At 42.6% G+C, this 21259-nt stretch overlaps 1 non-coding gene across 1 annotated transcript; it reads left to right on the forward strand.

The window, feature by feature from the left end:
• The first annotated feature begins 18255 nt into the window (after positions 1 to 18255).
• LOC123796054 (U6 spliceosomal RNA) lies at positions 18256 to 18362 on the forward strand. The gene has a single exon (XR_006780656.1). It is a non-coding gene; the product is annotated as a U6 spliceosomal RNA (small nuclear RNA).
• The last annotated feature ends 2897 nt before the right edge of the window (positions 18363 to 21259 follow it).

Consider the following 21259-nt stretch of genomic DNA (forward strand, 5'->3'; position numbering starts at 1 on the left):
TCCGGGTTGTAAACAAGGTTTAAGAACAATATCATGGAATATATCAAAATCCAAGTTCCTTAAAATGTTCTCTACCTCTCCCCTCTTTGAATAATCTGAGGCCAGCAAGGTCATATAAAATGTATTACAAAATTCATGAGCTCATGCTCAGTATAATGATTTATTGATAAAAAGTTAGAGTAATGGTTCATTGTCCAATCAATGCATAAAGATTTATCATTGTGTTCAGACACCATCTCTTCATGTTTGGGTCCATAAACTATTTCTTTATGTTCTTTGCTGCCAAATGAGCCGTTTCTGGCAAATTTCATAACTCACTGAGAGAAAAAAAGAGGTGGCAATAATATTACAAGGCCATAGGTCTTTAGAACCCGTTTGTATTGAAACATGTGCACCTTCTGGCCTCTACAGCTCCCTAATGCTACTTATTTACTACTAGTTATGCCATTACTCATGATATGACATTATCCATGATGTTGCCTATGAATATTGGCTTCCAATGACTCTTTTTGAGATCGTCACTGTGTTTTGTTGATGATGACCACAAGTGCAAGTTATACCCAGTGTATATAGAAAAGGGTGAATGGTAATTCATCTCCCAGTCATGTTAAGCTCAGTTTTCAGAATGATAGCATAAAGAGAACAATGCAACTTGCAACGTGGTCTTCTCTTGAACTCTTCAGCTGTAATCACTACATTCCTAGGATGTGATCTCTTTCAATGTTGACCATGTTCCAGTTGTCCACACACTTTTCCCAGTGGTGACGATAGATGAGGGACCATACATAGACTTTAAGAAACAAAACAAATGAAAAAAGGGGGGAAAAAGGAAAGACAAACCAAGAAACAGACTCTTAACTATAGAGAACAAACTGATGGTGACCAGAGGAGAGGTCGATGGGTGAACAAAAAAGAGTGAGAAATCCATTTCCTAACAGGATTTTTTTCCCATTAAATTCCTCGGCATGAGAGAAAAAAATCACCTCATATTTTTTGGTAAACTGTCATGCTATTGTGGCTAATCCAAGGCTAAGATTTTTCTTTTGCTTCTGTCCACCTGTGTGCATTTTTTTCAAATGCTATTTAAGAGGGAAACATGCCACTAAAGCCAATTTAGTACATTAGAACTTTTACTATTTTTATTAGCAAATGGGAAATTCTACCTTTTGCCCAAGGCAATTACTTTCAGTTCCTGAAAGCATAATAATTTTGTATGTTTCACTGAGGATGGAATTCCTGATGAAAATGCTAAGTACCCATCCTGTGCCCCACTGAAATGTTACACACTTGTTCTCAACAGATCACATATAACTCAGTGTAGAAGAACAGTGAATTAGTTTGGGCTGCAGCAACATATCAACAGAAAAATAATCTTTAATGTAAAAAAAAAAGATATGTATGAAATAGAAGGTTTTACTAAAATCACATGCACATGAAATGTTTTTTGCCTTTAAATACAACCAAAAAAGGAACATTTGTTATTGCAGAAGTAGAGATGGAGAATGTAGTCTGTTAGAGTGAAAAAGATACAGGGCAAATTGAAACTCAAGGAAGCAAAATAAGAATGTTGCTTCCGAGAAACTTTTATTAAACCACACCACGTCTAGGTGCTGTATCGGTCACTGAGGAGCAATGAGGGGACCCCAGAATAGAGCCCCTGCCTGTCAGCCCCGAGCCAGCAATCTTGGTCTCGGTCACAGCTGTTTGTACCTCATTCATATCTTTGCCTGTTGTATTTTACATTCGCTTATTTATAATTTTTATTAATTCTTTTTAAAAAGATTTTATTTATTTATTAGATAAAGCGCGTGCCCAAGAGAGAGAGAGAGAGAAAGACTGAGAGAGAGTAGGGACAGGGGGAGAGGGAGAAGCAGATTCCCCGCAGAGCAGGGAACCTGACATGAGGCCAGATCCTGGGACCCTGGGATCATGACCTGAGCCAAAAGCAGACACTTAACTGACTGAGCCACCCAGGTGCCCCTAATTTTTATTAATTCTTAAGAGCGTTTATTTTAGAAATATTAAATCCATCTTTGATAGTTATAATTTATATACATAGATGTATCTATCCATATATATGTTCATATATGTATAGTAAATACTCTCATTTGGTCTTTCACATTTTTTTATGATGTCATTAGCCGAAATTTAATTTGTTATATATAGATAGTAAAATACGACATGTCGGTTTTTCGTTCATGACTTTCAGTGCTTTATCATGCCAAGGAAGGTCCTGCCCATCCGAGTGTTATAAAATCTATTTTCCTGTAGTGTCCCCTAGGACCTGAATAGATCTTCCTTATCCAGTTATATTTTAAAAAATAAACTTGTTATGTTATGTGTCTGTAATACACATACAGAAAAATGCACAAATCATAAACATGAGCTCTATGAATTATCTATGGTTAGCTTCTCTCAGAAGCTTTAAAAAATATATACTTAAATTTAACAAAGGTATAATACACAATCCTATAATTTAGACATTAAAGCATACCGATCAATGGTTTTACTATGTTTATAGGGTTGTGAAACCCTGACTACCATCAATTTTAGGACATTTTCATCATCCCAAAGAGAAACTCCCTGTCTCTTAACAGTCGCTCCCCATTTCCCAGCAACCTCTCTGCCCTGGCAACGACCAATCTATTTTCTGTCTCTGTAGAATTGCCTATTCACTCCAGTTAGCTTCTTCATCCATCTGGAATCTATTTTCGTGTGTGGTGTAGAGTTCTAACTTTTTTTTTCCTCTCAAATGGAAAAAAATTGTCAGTTGTCAATAATAGTTTAATCGAGTAAACAAATGAATAAGCAGCCCAGAGAATTATAGGAATTCAGAAACAGAAGCAACGGCTTATGGGTGCATAGTCGACAAGGCTGCCTGGAGCAGGAGGAGTTGCAGCGTGAGTGTGGTTTGGAAAGATGGAAAAGGGCAGAGAGAAGAGGAGTGGTGGGGGCAGGTGTGGGAAGACCCACCAGAAGCTCAGAGCAGGTGCAGGAGTCCGGTCTCTGAGGCAGCTCCTGTGTGTAAGAAATATCACCACCTGGAAGGCCGTAACAGGTAGCCTGGGCACAGGCTGTGACATCCTTAAACACTAGTCTGAGAATTTCTCTTTAAATCACAGAGCAGTACAAAGGGTTTTACAATGGAAGTGAAGTAGGGAATGTACTAGAGAATATGCAAAAGGTTTGAACCTTCTTTGCACAGATGGAGAATCAGCAGCAGCTTCTCTTAGTCCTCTTGCAACCCCTTGTATGGCCCTCACTGGTCGAGAAACCTTTAGTGAGTCATTATCCCTTTGTTTCTCATTTGTGTTAGGGGGAGAGGGAGCTCTTTCTAGCGTTGGGGTCCTGGGATTTCTGGAATGGAAGATAAGTTGCAGACTTGACGCAATTGTGGCAGCTAACATCTGTTAAGCTCTGCTTCTGTACCAGGTCCTGTTCTAAGCACTTCATGTGTTTCATCACATCCTCTCATCAATTCTAAGAGATAGTTGCTATTGCTATCAGCCCCTTCTACAAATGGGGGAACTGGGATCCAGCAGTTCGTTGTCTTGCCCACGGTCACACAGCTAATAAGGGCGAAGCCAGGATAGGAACTCAGTATGTTCTCTTTCTCCTCCTCTTCCTCCACCTTCTTCTCCTTCTTTCCCTTTCCTTCCTTCCTTCCTTCCTTCCTTCCTTCCTTCCTTCCTCCCTCCCTCCACCCTCCCTCCCTCCCTCCTTTTGTTCGTTCTCTCTTTCTTTCTCTTTCTTTCTCCTTCCCTCTCACTCTGGGGGAAGCAGCCAGTAAGGAACTGCAGCCTGCCAAAGAACATGTGGGTGAGGCTAGAAGCGCATTCTCCAGCTCCAGTCAAGCCTTGAAACGACTGGAGACCCAACCAACAGCACATCTGGACTGCAAGCCGGTGGGACACCCTGAGTCAGAACGAGCCAGCAACATCACTCCTGCATTTCTGACCCTAGGGAGCTGCATGAGATAATAAATCTTACGGTTTTAGCCTGCTACATTTTGGGGATCATTTGTTACACAGCAATAGCTAACTAATACATCCCCTGAAAATGGCTTGACTAAAGTGAGATTTCATGTAAGAAAGCATGGGACTCTCATAGAGCCTCTTTAGGAAAGAGCCGAGCTTCCCAGGAGTAGAGAATTATCACCCCACAAAAACAGTCAGCCACTCTCTAGCTTTTTGGAGTGGGACAGCCTCTTGTGTCTCTGTGTACTGTTTCCTATCTCTTATTCTGTATATTGATTTCTCATTGTTCTTGCTTCTTGAGAACACTGGTTTGTGTGCCATGTGGGGTTACTGTGGAACCAGAGCTGCCCTGACACCATGTGTTTTTACCCCAGGGCCCAACATAGGCTAATTCAGTCCCTGGACTCGATAGCACGTTTTCAAGAAAACCCAGCTTCAATCAGGTTGTCTATCACGACAATCCGCTGTGACCCGGGGCCAGGTCACATGGCACTGCAAGTTTCCTTTGCCCAGGCTGAGAGTGGGCAGATTATACTAAAATAAAACATGACAGGCAAATTGATTACCATTTCCAAGTACACTGAGAAATTATTTATTAGTAACAATGAAATACATTAGGGCATTTATTTTAATCTTTTGTAAAAGGCAGAATCTTTTTGAGAGGTAAATAGTTGTTCTTAATTGATCTGATTGTGAAGTTTGTTTTCTCGTTTTCAGCATTCATGAAGTAGGAACACACCTGCAATTTTATGCACCAATTACTATGTTGGATAATGCTCTGCTAAAGAGAACCGGTTTCCTGGGGGAAGAGCCCTGTTTCTGTGTGGGTGCTTAAGCTAGCAAAATATGAAGTTGGTTAGTAAAAATTTCATGTTTTGGAAGGCAAAATAATACAGTCGACCAAAGAAGGGGGGAGAGTCAGATGGGCCTAAATTTGCATCCTGAACTTATAACCAAATGATTAAGGACCTCTCTGAGACTTCATCTCTTCTTAGTAAAATGGACTTATTCATTATCTCACAGATTCTTGGAAGAAGTAGATGCGTTGGCATGTACAATATGCATAACCGAGTCCCCAACATGTGTTAGGAACTTAATATAAACAAGGTCATTACTATGTTTGAGAAACATTGTTTTCAGCCCCCCAAAATAGAGATCTATTTCAAAATTCATTGTATTCGTGGAGAAATGGTAGGAGTAGCTGATGCCTGCTATTTTTGCCTTGAAGGTTTAGGGCTGGTCTTGAGAAAAATAAGTGAGCCATACATTCCACCTCTATCGTGATTGTTTTTGCAACTCTGTGAAATAGCAGGTCAGGTGGGAACATTCCTGGTGGAGGGCTGCACGCTGGGTCAGACAATGAAATGGAGTGAGCTTGGAGCCCTGAACCTCGTGGCAGTCCCGGACAGGACCTGAAGGCCTTTCCTCCTCCTGTTTGTCTAAGTGCAAATTCTACCCATCCTTCTAGGGTAGTAAATGCCACCTCCAATAAGCCCTCTCAGATTCTCCCTGGTTTCAAGGGTGCTCTTCCTCCTCTGGTCCCTTACATTTCCTCCATGCCCAGTGTGGCACCTTCATTCCACACATGTCTAGCCCCTCCTGCGGGTCAGGCACTGCTGGCTGTTGAGGCTATGGTGGGAGCTAGACGAGCCAGCTTCTTGATCTCCTCGAGACCCCATCGCTGGCGTTCTTACCCTCACCCCTGGGGACAGATGGAGTGTGCTTATCTCCATTGCTCCCGCAAGTTCTCCCGCAGACCCTCGCTTCTGGCGTTAAGGCTAAGTGGTGCTTTGGGACTCGTTTCTGTTTCCTTTTGCACGCAATTGCATTGCAAAAACTATAAAGGTTCAGGAGGCAGCTTCTATATTATAATGAAAGGGATGCAGGGTTCGGAGTCTGTTTGAGTCTTAAGCACATCATAACTGGGAAAATTGTATCATTGCAGTGGATCTTTATAACTCAGTGTCCTCGTCTGTAAAAGGAGATGATGATCCCCACCTTGACAGATAATCGTGAGACCTAGAAATCATAGTAGAGCACCGAGACCTAGCATACATCGGCCAAAGGTGGCTAGTACTTTTCATTTTACCTTATCTAGTCATATCATTTTATTTAGCCAAATATTTATTGAAAGCCAACTTCGTCCCATTCCAGTCAATGTTGCAGGCACTAAAGGTACAGCAGGGAATAAAGAAGGTTAAGGCCCTGGTCACCTGGAATTTATATCCCCAGTGCTGGGAGACAATCAACGGACATGTCGGGTGGTGGCAAACACGATGAAGGAAGGACACCTGCAGGAAGGGACCAGGAGAGAGGAAGGCGGTGGAGCGGGTGTGTTATAGTGAGCTATCCGGAAAGGCCTCTGGGTGGGCTAGCATTGGAACCAACCCCGGAATGAAGTGAGGGAGGAACTCGTGTGGCTGTAGGGTCACGTAGGCTTCAGGTAGAGGGAATCATGGTATGCAAAGAGCCCGGGGAGGAAAAGGGTTGGAGTTTGAGGAACAGCAAGGAGAGTAGTGAGGCTGGGATAGAGTGAGAGAGGAGGGTGGTGGCAGGGGACCATACTAACCATATCACCTAGGGCCTGTCGAAGAAAAACCCCCGACTTAGAAAGGAGAGTCTTACTCAAGAGGATTATTGCAAGGGAGGGTAGGGACTATCCTAATAGGGAGAATGTTAGGATCATAAAACCTGTAAGTATCTCAAGAGTAAGGCAAAGAGGGGTTTCCTTTCATAGAGGAGTAAACAAGGCTAGCAAGAGCCGGGTGTGGGGAAGCGGGGTGGAAGGATGGTGGATCTGACCACAGATCAGAGAACGTTTCACCCTGCGGGCAGGCTGTTCCGAGAAGGGGCTGTGTGCTGATTTAGGCTGAGGGTGGGCATGGAGGGGCCACAGAAGCATAGCCGAAGCTTGGCTAATGAGCATTTTTGCTCTAGTTGAGCAGTGAGGGCAAGCATTCAGCTAATAATGTATGAGGCAAAGCATAGGATTTGGAGGGTCTGTGCCTGGTCTCGCCGTGGATAAACAAGGGGCAGAGGGCATCCGTGAGTCTTATCTAAGTCCTGGGGGGAGGCCAGTTCTTTGCAGTGCACTGTTCTCTGGAACACAGAGGGTCAGGCCATTTCTTAACCTTCCCTGTTCTGCTAGATCACAGGGCTTAGGTGCAATGCAGCATCTTCAGGCCTTTAGATTTTGTCCACATGAGAAATGAAGTGAAGGATATATGACTAATCAACACATGGCCTGTAATACTGGAGTTTCATCCTAAAAGACTCCACTCAAAGACTGTTCAGCTGCCTGCCTATCATTCCTGGATCCCCAGCCTCTGGCTTCTCTTCCCTCCAGCCCACGCAGCCACTCCTGCTGCGTAACCAATGGACTCCCCACCAGCAGGGCAGAAACTATGCTGGTGACTTGCATCACCCACCACATTTGCAGGTACCTTGAGGAGGGCCTAACACGGGGCCTGCTGTTCATTCAGTCCCCAAAATGTCATCAAGTGAGCACAGTTTCTGATCGATTTAGGATCCACTCAGCTCTTTCCCGAAATAATCACACAATTCACCAGATTCCAACTGGTGCCTTCACGTGAGGAAGCATGACCATGGGAAAAGCCACAAGAAAGGGACTTCTATGGCCATGCTTCAAGTCCGAAGGGATCAGCAAACTTCAGCCAGCAGGCTCAACTAGCCCAGTTTTGAGAGGTGTGGTTGAATTGGCACGTAGCCACGCTCATTGATTTATGTACTGTGTCTGCTTTCACACTCCAGAGCAGGGTTGAGTTGGTGCCGTAGAGACCATATGGCCTGCGAAGCCTAAAATATTTACTCTCTGGACCTTTGCAGGAAAAAAAAGGCAGCTGACTCCTATTTCAGCGGTTGGCCCATTGTACCATTGCTTGCCTGCATTGTATATTGCAGGGAGCACTTTATTCTAGAAATGTCTAGGGCCTACTTCTTAGTTTGATTAAGATCACCAGAGATTGCCAGAATCTGGTCCACCTGAGGGCAAGGGGGGACTCCTCTGTGTTAAGACCTTTTTGCACTGCCTGTGGTCTGCCTGGCTTCTGCCTTGCTTACCCACCCAAGCCCACTTTTATTGGAGAGCTTTGCTCTTTTCTTGGGACTCTGGGTCCTTCTGTCTCTCTCCTGAGCTTGCTCTCTCTCCGTGGAGGCCTGATGAGTCTTCTGTGCGTCTTTGGTAGCTCACAGGTGGTGCTCTGTGGGGGCGGGGGTGGGGGAGGGCGGAATTATCAGGGAGTTACTTTGCAGAATAAAGACTCCCTTGTCAAAGGCCGCCATTTCTTTCTTTTTTTTTTTTTTAAGATTTTATTTATTTATTCGACAGAGATAGAGACAGCCAGCAAGAGAGGAAACACAAGCAGGGGGAGTGGGAGAGGAAGAAGCAGGCTCATAGCAGAAGAGCCTGATGTGGGGCTAGATCCCATAACGCCAGGATCACGCCCTGAGCCAAAGGCAGGCGCTTAACCGCTGTGCCACCCAGGCGCCCCTAAAGGCCGCCATTTCTCATCTGTTTTACTTTGACCCAAAGCAGTCATCATTTATGAAATTATTTCCACAGCTTACCGAAGCATTTCAATCTTTTTGCTTTTCATTTTGTTTATGATTATAAATGCAAGGTATAGATTTTATAGAAAATTTTAAATATACAGAAAGATATTTAAAAGAAAAATACCATATTAATATTTTGGCATGTCTTATTTGCATCTTTTTTTCTTAGATATTTAAAAAAAATGGGTATCATGATGAAGATGCCATTGGATAGGACTTTCTATTTTGATGTATCAAGCACTTTCCCATATTATCAATATCTTGGTAAAAGAATTTTTAGTAAATGTATATAAAATTCCATTTTATAGATATGCTAAAATTTATTAATTTCCCTAATTATGTACTCAGGTACCTCCTCTCTTTTGCTATAATAAATAATCCCATAATTTACATTTATGTATAAGTCTCTGCCCTTATTTGTGTTATTTCTTTATAATAGCACTCTAGAAATGGAATCACTTGGTCAAATAGTAGGAATCTTATGAGCACTGTTTATAATTAACAGCAAATAGCTTTCCTAGAAGTATATTTCAATTTATACTCCCTAGCCCTTATAATTTTTTATGTCTGCTAATCGACTAAAATGTTATTTGTTTTAATTCAAATTTATTTGAACCAATAATATTGAACATCTGTTTTTGTGCTGGATACTCATTCCCATTCTATTCCCTATAATACTTCCATTGTAACTTGTTCCCCAGTATTGAAAGTCAAGGTGACCAGGTTCCAAGCCTGGCTCAACCATGTTCCATCTGTGCAACCCTGGGAAGTATCTTTGGCTCTGCAAGCCTCCATTTTCTCATCAGTAGAATGAGAATGGTTATATGTACTGTCTTGTGATGACCGAGAGTGCCAAGCACCATGTCTGGTATATAGGGTTTCTTGAAAACTTTGGGGATTGTGAGAGGTGAGAGAGAATCTGTCTGATCTCGTATCTAGAGTTTCTGATGTCTTTGGTTGATTTAAATTTGGAGTTTTGTTTTTAGTAAGCATACAAAAATAACAAAAGAAGACAACTATAACCAAAATCAACTACTAACAATTGCACATAGTGGTGAAAAATCCAACCTATAGATTGAGGGTGTGTTGCATGCACAGATGGGGTGCTAGGGACTAGAATACAGAGATGAATGGAGGCTGCAGCCCACCAGGATTGCAGCCTGGGCTCTGGCCAACTGTGGGTATGAATGGAGCTCTACTCTTTAATCGCCACGCGGCACGCGAGTTCATCAGTCTATCACAAGTTCATCACCCTGTAGTATCCCTACATGTGTCATAATCTCCCCAAGCCTCCTTGCCACATACTGGTAGAGCTTCCACACCTTCCCCAGTCATTTGGGGGATCGCTGCAGTGGGAATAGGCCAGCCTGCCCCACAGCCACCTTCTCTGTGTTTGCCTGGTCGCAACAGCACTGTGGGTCTCTGCCATTGCGTTTGTCACCCTAACTCCCTGCTCCCTGACGTTGCTTCTCCTCTTTATATTCCAAAGCATCACCACCCCAGGGCTGTTGGGTAACAGAATTTAATGTAGGAAAAAGGGAAAGAGAGATTTTGGTGCTTGAAAGCACACAAAATAATTTAAAATTCAATAGATGTCGTTAAAATTTCCTGGTCCATCCCCGGTCCCAGGGAATTTCTTCCTGATTGTTTTTCTACTGAATTTCTGACTTTTGCAGATGCAGACAGGTTCTTTTTTCTTTTCTTCTACAGCAGTTGTTTTAAAACTCAGCCCTATTGATATTTTGGGTGGGATAATTCTTTGTTGAAGCTGCCCCCTGCACTGCAGGATTTTTGGCAACATCCCTGGCTTCCACCAACTAGATGACAATTGTACCTCTCCCGCGACCCCCATTGTGACTCCTGTAAATGTCTCCAGATATTGCCAAATGTCCCCTAGGAGTCAAATCACACCTGGTTGAGAACTACTACTTTAAAATTGTCTTCCTTATGTCCCTCTTCTTTCATTCTTGGGTCCCTAGACTCCTTACTCCTCCATGCATCAAAAGAACACTGACAAAATTCTTGATACTTCACTATGTAAAGCAGTTTGATTTCTCACATTGCCCTCATGTTAGGCTCTTGCCTTGACTTTGTAGTTGCAAAGAAACTTTACTGAGGTATTTATTTTGACTAAATACAAAAGACCTCTGTTGAGCCTCTATCCTTAGCAGTACAAAGAATGTGCAGGCTTTGAGATTATAGTCCTTCCTTTAGCTTATCCTAGACCAAATTAATAATGGAAGGCCCTTATCCACCCTGCCAAGGTCATGGTTTTGTGTGTGTGTGTATGTGTATGTTTCTATTCTTTTTCTGCCTCTGGCTATTCAACAGAAGGGTTGACGTACAGGTTTCTGAGGGTCTTTCCAGTAACTCTATACTCTAAACTGAAATGCAAAATTTGCTTTGGATATTTGCTATTTTCAGGAGCATTTACTAAGCATCCTGAAAGTCCCCCATACCTAAAATCTTACCGTTTTATAACCTGGCTCTTTCCTCTGAAGATTGCACTTACATTCAATATACTTGCACGGTAGGTCTCTGTGGGTCTTCCTTCTGTGGGCCCTGCAGCAGAGAAGAGTGTCAGTTGCTCCCCTGCTTTGGACCCTAGAATCCATTTCTCCATGCAGCTTTTGGTATTTGGTTAAGGTGTTTCTGTGGGCAGGAATGATGAAAACTGTCAAATCACGAGCTTTAAAGAGTGCATTTTCAGAGTCAGCTACATGAAGGAGAGGAAAGGTTTGGGGGGGAGTAGTCAAAGCTGAAGGATGCTTCTTGACAATGGACAGCCTCTTTCCTTTGTCCTGTCTGAGCTTAGATAGCTGGATTCCGCTGCACCTGTAATTCCCTTGGAAAGACCCTGGGTGGCATTTTCCAGTTCACAGGTGTTTGTTCCTTTCCTCAATTTCACACCATTATTCCCACTTACAAAGCTTTCCCTTACATTGTTGTCATTCCATTTTTTTTAGAAAAGCGAATCTGTGCGTTATGTACTCAATTCTGCCATCTTCCCCCAGATACCCTCAGACAGGATAAGCTCTCTGACAGTCAGGACAGGGCTACTGAGGCGGGCCCTTCCCCCTCCCACCCAGAGGTTCTCCCGCAGCCCGAGGCAGTCTCTTAGCTTTTGTTCTTCCCTTTCTATACAAATGCGGACAAACACACCTTCTCTGCTGAATAGAGCAGGAGGAAGGTGATGTTTAGTCAGAGAAGTGAGGAAGGCTGAAAGAGCAATGCTTTCTTCAGATTGTGGGGTTACTTCTTAAAATTAATTATGCACATGCTGGGTGCCTGTTGTGCTAAGCTCTTAATATGCAGTTTTACATTTATCACTGTAACACTCTATCAGTTTGGTGCTATTATTCTTATCCCTGTTTTATAGGTGAGGACACTGAGGCTTAAGAAAATAAGTCTCATTTACCTATAATGGACTGCTATTCACCAAAAAAAAAAGGCGGGGGGGGGGGGGACGACAAACTCTTGATATTTGCTATGCCATGGGTGATGGATAAGCCTTAAAACCATTATGCAAAATGAAAAAAGTCAGACACAAAAGACCTCATATTGCATGATTTTCTTTAGGGAAGTGTCCAGAAAAGGCAAATTTCTAAAGACTGGAAATAGAGGTATTTATAGAGACAGAAAATAGTGACTACCTGGAGTGGGAATGGGGAATAACTGTAAATGGGAATGAAGGTTCTTACTGGAGAGATGAGAATATTCTGGAACTGCTTTATGGTGAAGGTTGCTCCTGTGGTAAAGTTACTAAGTCATTGATTTGTGCACTTGAAGTGTGAATTTATGACATATGCACTATACTTCAATAAAATTTTTAGAACTGGAAAGAAAGGGAAGAAAGAAGGAAGATGGGGAGGGAGGAGGAAGAAAAGAAGTCTCACGGGAAGGAGCAGAACCCGTATTTAAACCTGGGTCTCTTTCTGGAGGCCCTGGTACTTCACCTCTCTACTTGATTGCTTCTTCTGTTCTGTAGGCTCTCTTCCAGTGCCCCTCTACTTTTCCTTTCCTTCATCTCTCTCCCGAACCTAAAGGTTTCCTGCCTTTCGTTCACTATGAGTCCTTTTACAGGCTGACCCCCATGCACCAGGCCCCTGGAACCCACGTACAAGGAGGTTTGAGCATCCAGCACCATTTTGCATTATTATACTGGACTTCTTGACTCCGTCCCTTTGAGTTAAGCTTTGCTGTAGCTCTAGCCTGGTCTCTTTCCCTGGACCTGCAGGTATATTTTGGCTTCCCAGGTCATTTGTCATTTGGCAATCTGTGGGATGTGCGATGCCCTTGTTATCTGCCTCCATCTGCCCTTGGCTGTTCTGTGCAACCAATTGGCCCCTAGGACACGGATGTGGCTTCCACAGTGTTGGCCAGTGCCAGTGTGTGGCCTGCCCAGGGCTGCTGGATGGAGGGGCTGGGCACTCAGTGGTTCATCTGCAGAGTTAACTCTTAGACCTCTTGTACATTTTCCTTTCCCCTCTACAGAGCCCGTGTGAATTTCTTTCCCCTGGGTTACGGACCAATCTGGACAAATGCAGATTTCAGTCTGAGACATTTGGTCACAACGGCCATTTCTTCTTTAAAGCTCAAGTTACTGAGGTTCACATATATTAAATCTAGTACCTTCCCGAGACAGAGATAAACACAAATCATGGACACTCTTCAGGGGCCCGAAGATTCCTGCCTGTTGGTCAAGAATCATCTGGCTTTGAGTGACTAGAAACTAAACCTAAACAAGCATAAGCATAAAAGGAAATTTACTGGCTCAAAGGAGCTTCAGGAATGTCTGTATCCAGGGGCTCACATAGTATTGTTGCTGTTCTCTATTCTTCTGTGCCCTGATTTCCTTGATGTTGCCTCCAATCAAAGGTAAGCATTTCCTTCATGGTTAAAAAAAAAAAAAAGTCAGAAATTTGTTACTCAAGTCAGCATTTAGGGGAATTTCAAAATACCTTGAAGTCAAATTAGCACTCTTGATGTACATTTTTTCTTTTCACTGGCAACTCCCAAGCACCATCCTAAAACAGAAAGAAGTCATGGGCATTATTGAGTCTCATCCTCTCAGGAAGATCTAGACGCAGAGAGGGTATACACCACTCAGAGTAAGAGCTCAAGTTGGTGGCAGACCCAGTACTATTCACTTTGGTGATTCTTGCTTCTCGTGGCTAATGCGGGTAACAGATGCTCTCAAATTAGAGAATGGGAGAGTGTGCAGCCAGTTCTGACGGCATCTGATTCTAGTTCTTTATCTGAGCTTAGCCCAAAGCAATGTGTGGGAATCAAAAATAGATGGGAATGAGCGCTTTAACACTGCCGCTTGGAATTGAGCCCTCAGAGTCTGGTCCTGAGAGGGAGTTCAGCTGGCCTCGGAGACATCCGCCACGGCAGCCTTCAGCACTGGAGCTCAGCCTTGCAAAGCCCGGGTGCACCAATGCTGCAGCCATGATTCTCAAATAACACCCTCAGACTGAAGAGCATTCGCAGAAAGGGGCTGATGTCGGGGCACTTGTGTGGCTCAGGCAGTTAAGCGTCTGAGTCTTGATTTTGTCTCAGGTCATAATCTCAGGGTTGCGAGTGGAAGCCCTGCACTGGGCTCCCTGCTCAGTGCAATATCTGCTTGAGATTCTCTCTCCCTGTACCCCTCCCCTGCTCCTTCTCTCTCTATATATAAAATAAATAAATCTTTAAAAAAAAAAGTGGCTGATGTCCTCAGCAGGTGTCATGTTTCCTAACATGACTGGAATTGTCAACCTATTCCATGTGTCAGATAACAAGCCACATCTAATATAGAGAAAGCAACAAGCTAAGTAATGTGGCATTCACTATTAGCAGCAGTGATTAAACTGGGTTCATAGCATAGATTTTGACAGCATTTACTATTATCTTTATCCTGAAACTACGTATTTCTAAAGGGAATGGGTGTCCACCTGCCACATCTTCATCTGTCAAGCTCTTTCCAGGAAATTTGAAAAGGATTTTACTTCCTTGACAGTGGGGGAATCCTGATGAATTTTTGAACTGGTTGGATAAAGATCTTCAGTGTTATAGACTTTAATTTTGAAAGTCTGGGAGATAGCACTTATTTTCTCTACCGCTGGCATTGCATTTGGGCTTAATGGGAGTCTCTCCTGCAGAACCACAAGGTCAGATTGGAGTGAGACGAGGTGGAGGAGACTGGTTGGGTAGCAATATGCATGATGATGACCATAGTTTCCTGATTGGTATAGAGTGGTGCCATAGCATGTGGCAGAAGTGCATTAGCAAACCAATTCTCCTCTCAGAATGCATGCACCTAGGCCTTGAAAAAAGTCTTTGGAGTCTCCTTCACCCTGACCCCTTCTGAATTTTATTGGCTGCACAATAGGCAAGCTCCAGAGAGATGATTTTCTCTAAGCAGTATGTGCAACAATGAAAATACAGTTATAATTGATGGTTTTACCACTTTTTATGTGTAGGTCCATTTGAGCTATTCCAACTACTCGCTATTTAAGTGATATGGCGACATTAAGTTTTACTATGGCTAAAATTCAGGCGCATTCTGGCACCAAGCCCTGATATCCTACGTTCTTGTCTCTCAGCCAAGCTGACCTTCTCTCCTATGGAATCGTCTTTCACTATTGGCTTCAGTCCCAATGGCCAGTGCATCTGGAAGCTATAGAATACAGTCTGCCAGTGAATTGGGCTGCGACTGGCTTATTTTGGACTTTGATTAATGGGCTCTTTAATCTGCCGTGATAGTCAAATGCAGGCTATAATGGGACGATCTCCCTGATGTCCTGCGGGGACTGAACATCCAGAGGATTCACAAGTTAACTGCTCCTTCATCAAGGCTACTGGGTTCGGCCTGTTGCCAAGTGGAGCCAGAAGTTGGGAAGGCAGGCGATGAAAGCATGCCTTACAGAAAAATGCCCTAGCTTGCTTTCAGTGGTACTTGGAGAGTGAGAGTGTCCAGTTTTGCTCACTAAGCAGGTGCCTGGCTTGATGCCTGGCTGTCAGCAGTGCTGGTGTGGAGAGGGCTGGAAGTACAGCCAGGCTGCTCCCGGCACACTGGATTCTTTGCGAGGTCTCAGAACCGAAGGAAAATTGCCGGCGTGTAGCCTGTGGACATGCTAAGCTTTGCACTGCATAGCATCTCGTGCTGAAATGGTGTTCTTTGAAGTAACAACCTTTTCAAATTATTAGTGCTCTGCCCAAGCAGCTATCATTTTCTTAGAAATGTCACTCTTCCCCTTTATTCGAACGATGCTGCCCTTTCAATGATAAATGGCGCAAAGCTGTCCAAGCAAAAAGGAAAAGAAAAGAAAAAATCAAAAAGAAAAGAAAAAAATAAAACAGGTTTTTTAAAAAAGAGTGACCAGCTTAAAAAGAGACCTTTCTCCATTGAGGTGAAGTCTTTTCCAGGAATCTGGTGGGAGATGTAATTTGGAAGAAGTACCTGAACAGGTGCGCTGTAGAAAGAATTGATTTAGAAACTTGGATGACAACAAGATCAACCAAGAAGAGAGAAGTCATAAATTTGGGAGGCCCAGTGCTGCTGCCTGGTTACTCTGGTGATCTCTAATCTCCTATGGTGGGACCATGTCTTTTGCACGTCTACACCTGGGGTGTGACATAGTGGCTAGGGCCTACTAGATGCTCAGTGTTTGGTGTATGAAGAAATGAAAGTTTCCAGTGGAGTGAAGGTACGACTTGACCTCGTACAGTAAACAGTTCCCAGACCTCTGGTTGCACTACAAAGCCAAACAAAGTTGAGTTGAGGAACATGATCCTGGCTGGGAAACAAATCACTTTCATGTTACCACAAATAATGGCACATATGAAAACATGCCAAACTTAGGGGCTTAACACGAGTGTTTGTTTAGTTAATAATTTGGAGGGTGGACAGTTTAAGTTGACCTCAGCAGGGCAGGTCATAGGGTCTCGGCTGGGATCCCACAGGTGCTTGGTTTCCTCACCTGTGGGCCACGTAGGCAGCTCTGCTTCGGGAGGTTGGCTGGATGTCAGCAGGGAGAGGGGGTTGACTGGGCCATGTGGCTTTCATCCTCCATCCTACTTGTTTGTTCACATGACAGCAACAGGGTTCTGAGCAAATGCTATAGACTGACTGTGTCCTTCCCCAAACTGACTATGGTGAAATACTATCTCCCAATGCGATGGTACTAGGAGAGGAGGCCTTTGGTCTGTGATTAGGTCACAAGGGCAGAGCCTTCATGAATGAGATTAATGCCCTTATAAAAGAGACCCCTTCCACGACACGAGGACACAGTGAGAAAATGCCTGTCTCTGAATCCGAAAGTGGACTGTAATCAGACACCGAGTCTGCCAACACCTGACCAACTATGAGAAATGTTGGTCGTTTGAGCCACTCAGTCAATGGTATTCTGTTAGAGCAGCCCAAGTGGACTGAGAGAGTAGGGAGTAGACCAGCGTTTTAAGGCCGAGGTCAGAATGGGCAACAACATCACTTCTAGCCCATTGTCTTAGTCATCCCAGATTCAAAGGATGGAGGAATAGGCTTTATCTTCTAATGGGAATACCTGCAAACTTACACTGCAAAGGGACATGGATATAGGAAGGGAAATAATTATGGTTATTATTTTTAAAATCAGCTTTATTGAGGTGTAATTAAATACCAACAAACAACCTGTATTTAAAATGTACAGTCTGATACATTTTGACGTATCCGTATGCCTGTAAAATCATCATCACAATCAAGGTTATGAACGTACCCGTCCTCAAAAGTTTTCTCATGCTCCTTTGTAATCCTTCCCTCCTTCCGCTCCCCCCATCCCCAGGTAACCACTGATTTACTTTCTGTCTTTGTAGATTGTCTTGCCTTTTTTAGAATTTTATTAAATGGAGTCATAAAGTAGGTACTCTTCTTGCCTGCCTGCTTCCCTCAGCATAATTATTTTGAGATTTATCCACGTTGAATATTTATCCATCGTTCATTCCTTATTGTGAGTGTTCATTTGTATAGATATGAGTTTACACGTTCACCTATTAATGGGTTTGGATTGTTTTTAGTATTTGGTTATTGTGAATAAATCTGCTATGAATGTTCACATTCAAATCTTTGGAGATATACTTTAATTTCTCTTGGGTAAACACCTCAGTGTCGAATGACCGGATCATAAAGTAGTTTTACGTTCAAGTTTTTTGAGAAACTGTCAAACTGTTTTTCAGAGTGCTTGTAGCATGTTACACTTCCACCAGCAATATATGAGGGTTCTAGTTCCTCTAAATCACAGCTATCCCTTGTAATTGATAACCTTTTAAATTTTTAGCTACTCTGATAGGTAGGCACTGGTACTTCATTGAGGTTTTAATGTGAATTTCCCTAATGATTGACAATGTTGTGAATCTTTTCATGTGCTTATTTCCCTCTGGTATATCTTCTTTAGTGAAGTATCTAGTCGAATCTTTTGCTCATTTTTGAAAATAAGTTTTTTGTTTTCTTATTACTGACTTTATTTATTTAATTATTATTGACTTTTAAGTGTTATTCGTATATTCTGGATATAAATCCCCTTTTAGAAATATAATTTGTAAATATTTTCTCTCATTGTGTGGCTTTTTTTTTATTCTCTTAGCTATCCTTTAAAGCGAAAAGTTTTAAACTTTGTTGCAATCTAATTCATCATTTTTTTCTTTATGGATTATGCTTTTGATGTGGTATCTAGAAACTCTTAACCAAGTGCTCGCTTCAGCAGCACATAAACTAAAATTGGAACAATACAGAGATGATTAGCATGGCCCCTGTGCAAGGATGACACGCAAATTCATGAAGTGTTCCATATTTAAAACAAAACAAAATAAAACAAAGCTCTTACCACAAAGTCACCAAGGCTTTCTCCTATGTTTTCTTCTGGAAGTTTTATACTTTATTAAGTTTATTGTTTTAGATGCTACATTCCCATTGAGTTAACTTTTGTATATGGTGCGAGATATGGATATCCAATTGTTTCGGTATCATTTGTTGTAAATAGTATACTTTCTCCACTGAAATGCCTTCACATCTTTGTCAAAATCTCAGTTGTCCATGTGTGTGTGCATCTGTTTCTGAATTCTGTTTTGTTCCACTGAAGTCAGTGTGCTAATACCACATGATCTTGCTTACAGTTTTATAAGAAATACCTTGAAATCAGGTAATGTTGGTCCTTTATCTTCATTCTTCTTTTTCAGAGCTATTTTGGCTTTTTGGAACCATCATTGTTCAGCTGCATGCTTGAGGAGACTTCTGCAGACCTCTGGGATGCTCTCTCAGTGCAGCTCTCTCCTCTCTGGTACTCTGTCCTTTAATTCTAACTACCTTGGTGTCCCCAGACTCTCAGCTCTGTCTTCTCAACTCAGTCCATTAGCTTCTGACAGGTAGCCTTGCCCTATGCCATATCCTGGAAATCCCCTCAAGGCAGGAATTGGGGGCAATCATAAGGCTCACCTAATTTGTTTGTTGTCCCTCAAGGGTTATTGTTCTCTTTTGCCTGATATGCAGTGTCCTGTAAACCATGGCTTCATAGATTATGTTTGTTTTTTGGTTGTTGCAGGATGGCAGGTATAAGCGTTACTCCATCTTGGCTGGAGTAAAGCCTCAAACATGGATATATTTGCAAGTAATCTCCTACAGGAGATATAAAAAAAAATCAAGATACTCATTATTCTTGCTTTTCTATTTTGGCTTTGATCATTGGGTGAGCATCTGTACCTTAATGTGGAAATAGTCTTAAGACATTTGGCCCAGCAATGGCTAGGTCAAAACAGCAAAGTATAATTGTTCAAATTCCCATGGAATGAATAACAGCAAAATATTTGGTAACTTGTGGGCATATGGTGTGTCTGATACAGCAGACATAACAGTGTATTTCCTAGAAATGCTGCTTGCCAAGGTCAGTTCAATTCTACAAAGCAAAGAGGTGTGATATAGTCTGTTGTTTGGAAAACTGAAATAGTTCAGCCTGGAGAAGCATATGTAGTATGTGTGGTGGGGAGCAGGAAAGAAAACTGAAGGGATCAAGGGGAGTTATTTAAAGAAAAGTCTACAACAGTATGCAGAGTCTAGACATGGCAGCACAGGCAGTCCTCTACACAATGCTCTGGAATTTGGATTCGCTGAAGGCAATGGAGAATCTGATGGATTTTAAGGAGTTTGTGACATTCATACTTTAGAAACACTATTTTGGAAGAAGGGTATGGGCAATGCTTGAACAGGATTTGGGTGTAATCATGCAATACACAAGAGACTCGTTAGGTGGATGTCGGAACTTCTACTGAGGATTGAGGAAGACTTCAGAGAAGCACTAACAGGGAGCTGTAGAAAAGCAGATGAATTTAAGAGATATTTAAGAGAAAACATCGGTAGAACTTTAGAACTGTGTAAACATATTTAGGGACAGGAAGGTGATAGAGAGAGAGGAATCAAGGATGACTACTGGGTTTTTCAGTCAAATAAATGCAAGATGTTGGAATAGTTGAACAAAGGGGTGTGTGTGTGTGTGTGTGTATCCACATATGTGTATATCAACAGACCCTCATGTGATAATTTGCTTTTTCTTAGACATTTCATTGTTATCAAGCCTCTCTCAGTTACATCACATAAATCCAACTTATACTGGCTTAAGGAAAAAAGAAAAGTTACTGGCTCTCATAATTGAAAAGTCTGGGTCGTCTTGCTTCAAGTATAGCTGAATCCATGTGTTTAGTAATCTGTAAATTGTCGCTCTTCTTTTTTGGCTCTGATTTTCTCTGTGTTGACTTTGTTCTCTGAGAGGTCTTTGTGTGTGTTTGTGTGGTGGTGGCAACTATGGCTCCCTCTTTCAGAGAGGGAAGATTGATTGTGTATATTGTGACCATGCTTCCCTACGTGGTGCTGGCTTCAATTGATTTTCAAACAGCCAAGGAAAGAATCCATATCCCCAGTCTGTATTCATAGTGTGAACTCAATGTGACTAATAAAATGCCTCCTGAATAACAATGCCATATTGGCAATTACATTTATGGGATATGCGTAGGAATAATAAAACTGTCCAGCTTCACTGAGACCGGGACAGTGAGAGCCAGCAGGCACCTGAGGAATCATCCAACCCGGTGTTGCTCACACTCTCAAATTCTAGGCCCGTTGTTAACATTGCTCTTTCTACCTCCACATGGGAGCGTTTTATTCAGATGCTCGCATGGATTCAAGAACCTCTGATGGGGGCGCCTGGGTGGCACAGCGGTTGAGCGTCTGCCTTTGGCTCAGGGCGTGATCCCAGCGTTGTGGGATCGAGCCCCGCATCAGGCTCCTCTGCTATGAGCCTGCTTCTTCCTCTCCCACTCCCCCTGCTTATGTTCCCTCTCTCGCTGGCTGTCTCTATCTCTGTCGAATAAATAAATAAAATCTTTAAAAAAAAAAAAAAAAAAAGAACCTCTGATGATGGTTTCCGGCCACTTTGGGAACCCTCGATCTCATTCAGCCATCTTCATTTTGACGATTAAGAAAATTAAAAGAAATTGGTAGTGAAGAGAAGTGATTTACACAAAGTCACAGGGCAGAGCTAAAACAAGAACCGGCGTCACTTGGACTCTTTTAGTTTTGAGGTTTTTCCACTACAGTTGACACTTGAACAGTGCAGAGTTAAGGGATCCACCCCCCCCGCCCACACAGTTGAAAATCCATGTATAACTTTTGACACCCCCAAAACTTAACTACTAGTAGCTTACTG

Source organism: Ursus americanus, chromosome 6 (assembly GCF_024610735.1).
Source record: "Ursus americanus isolate L20-20 chromosome 6, mUrsAme1.1.p, whole genome shotgun sequence".
Taxonomy (NCBI): Eukaryota; Metazoa; Chordata; class Mammalia; order Carnivora; family Ursidae; genus Ursus; species Ursus americanus.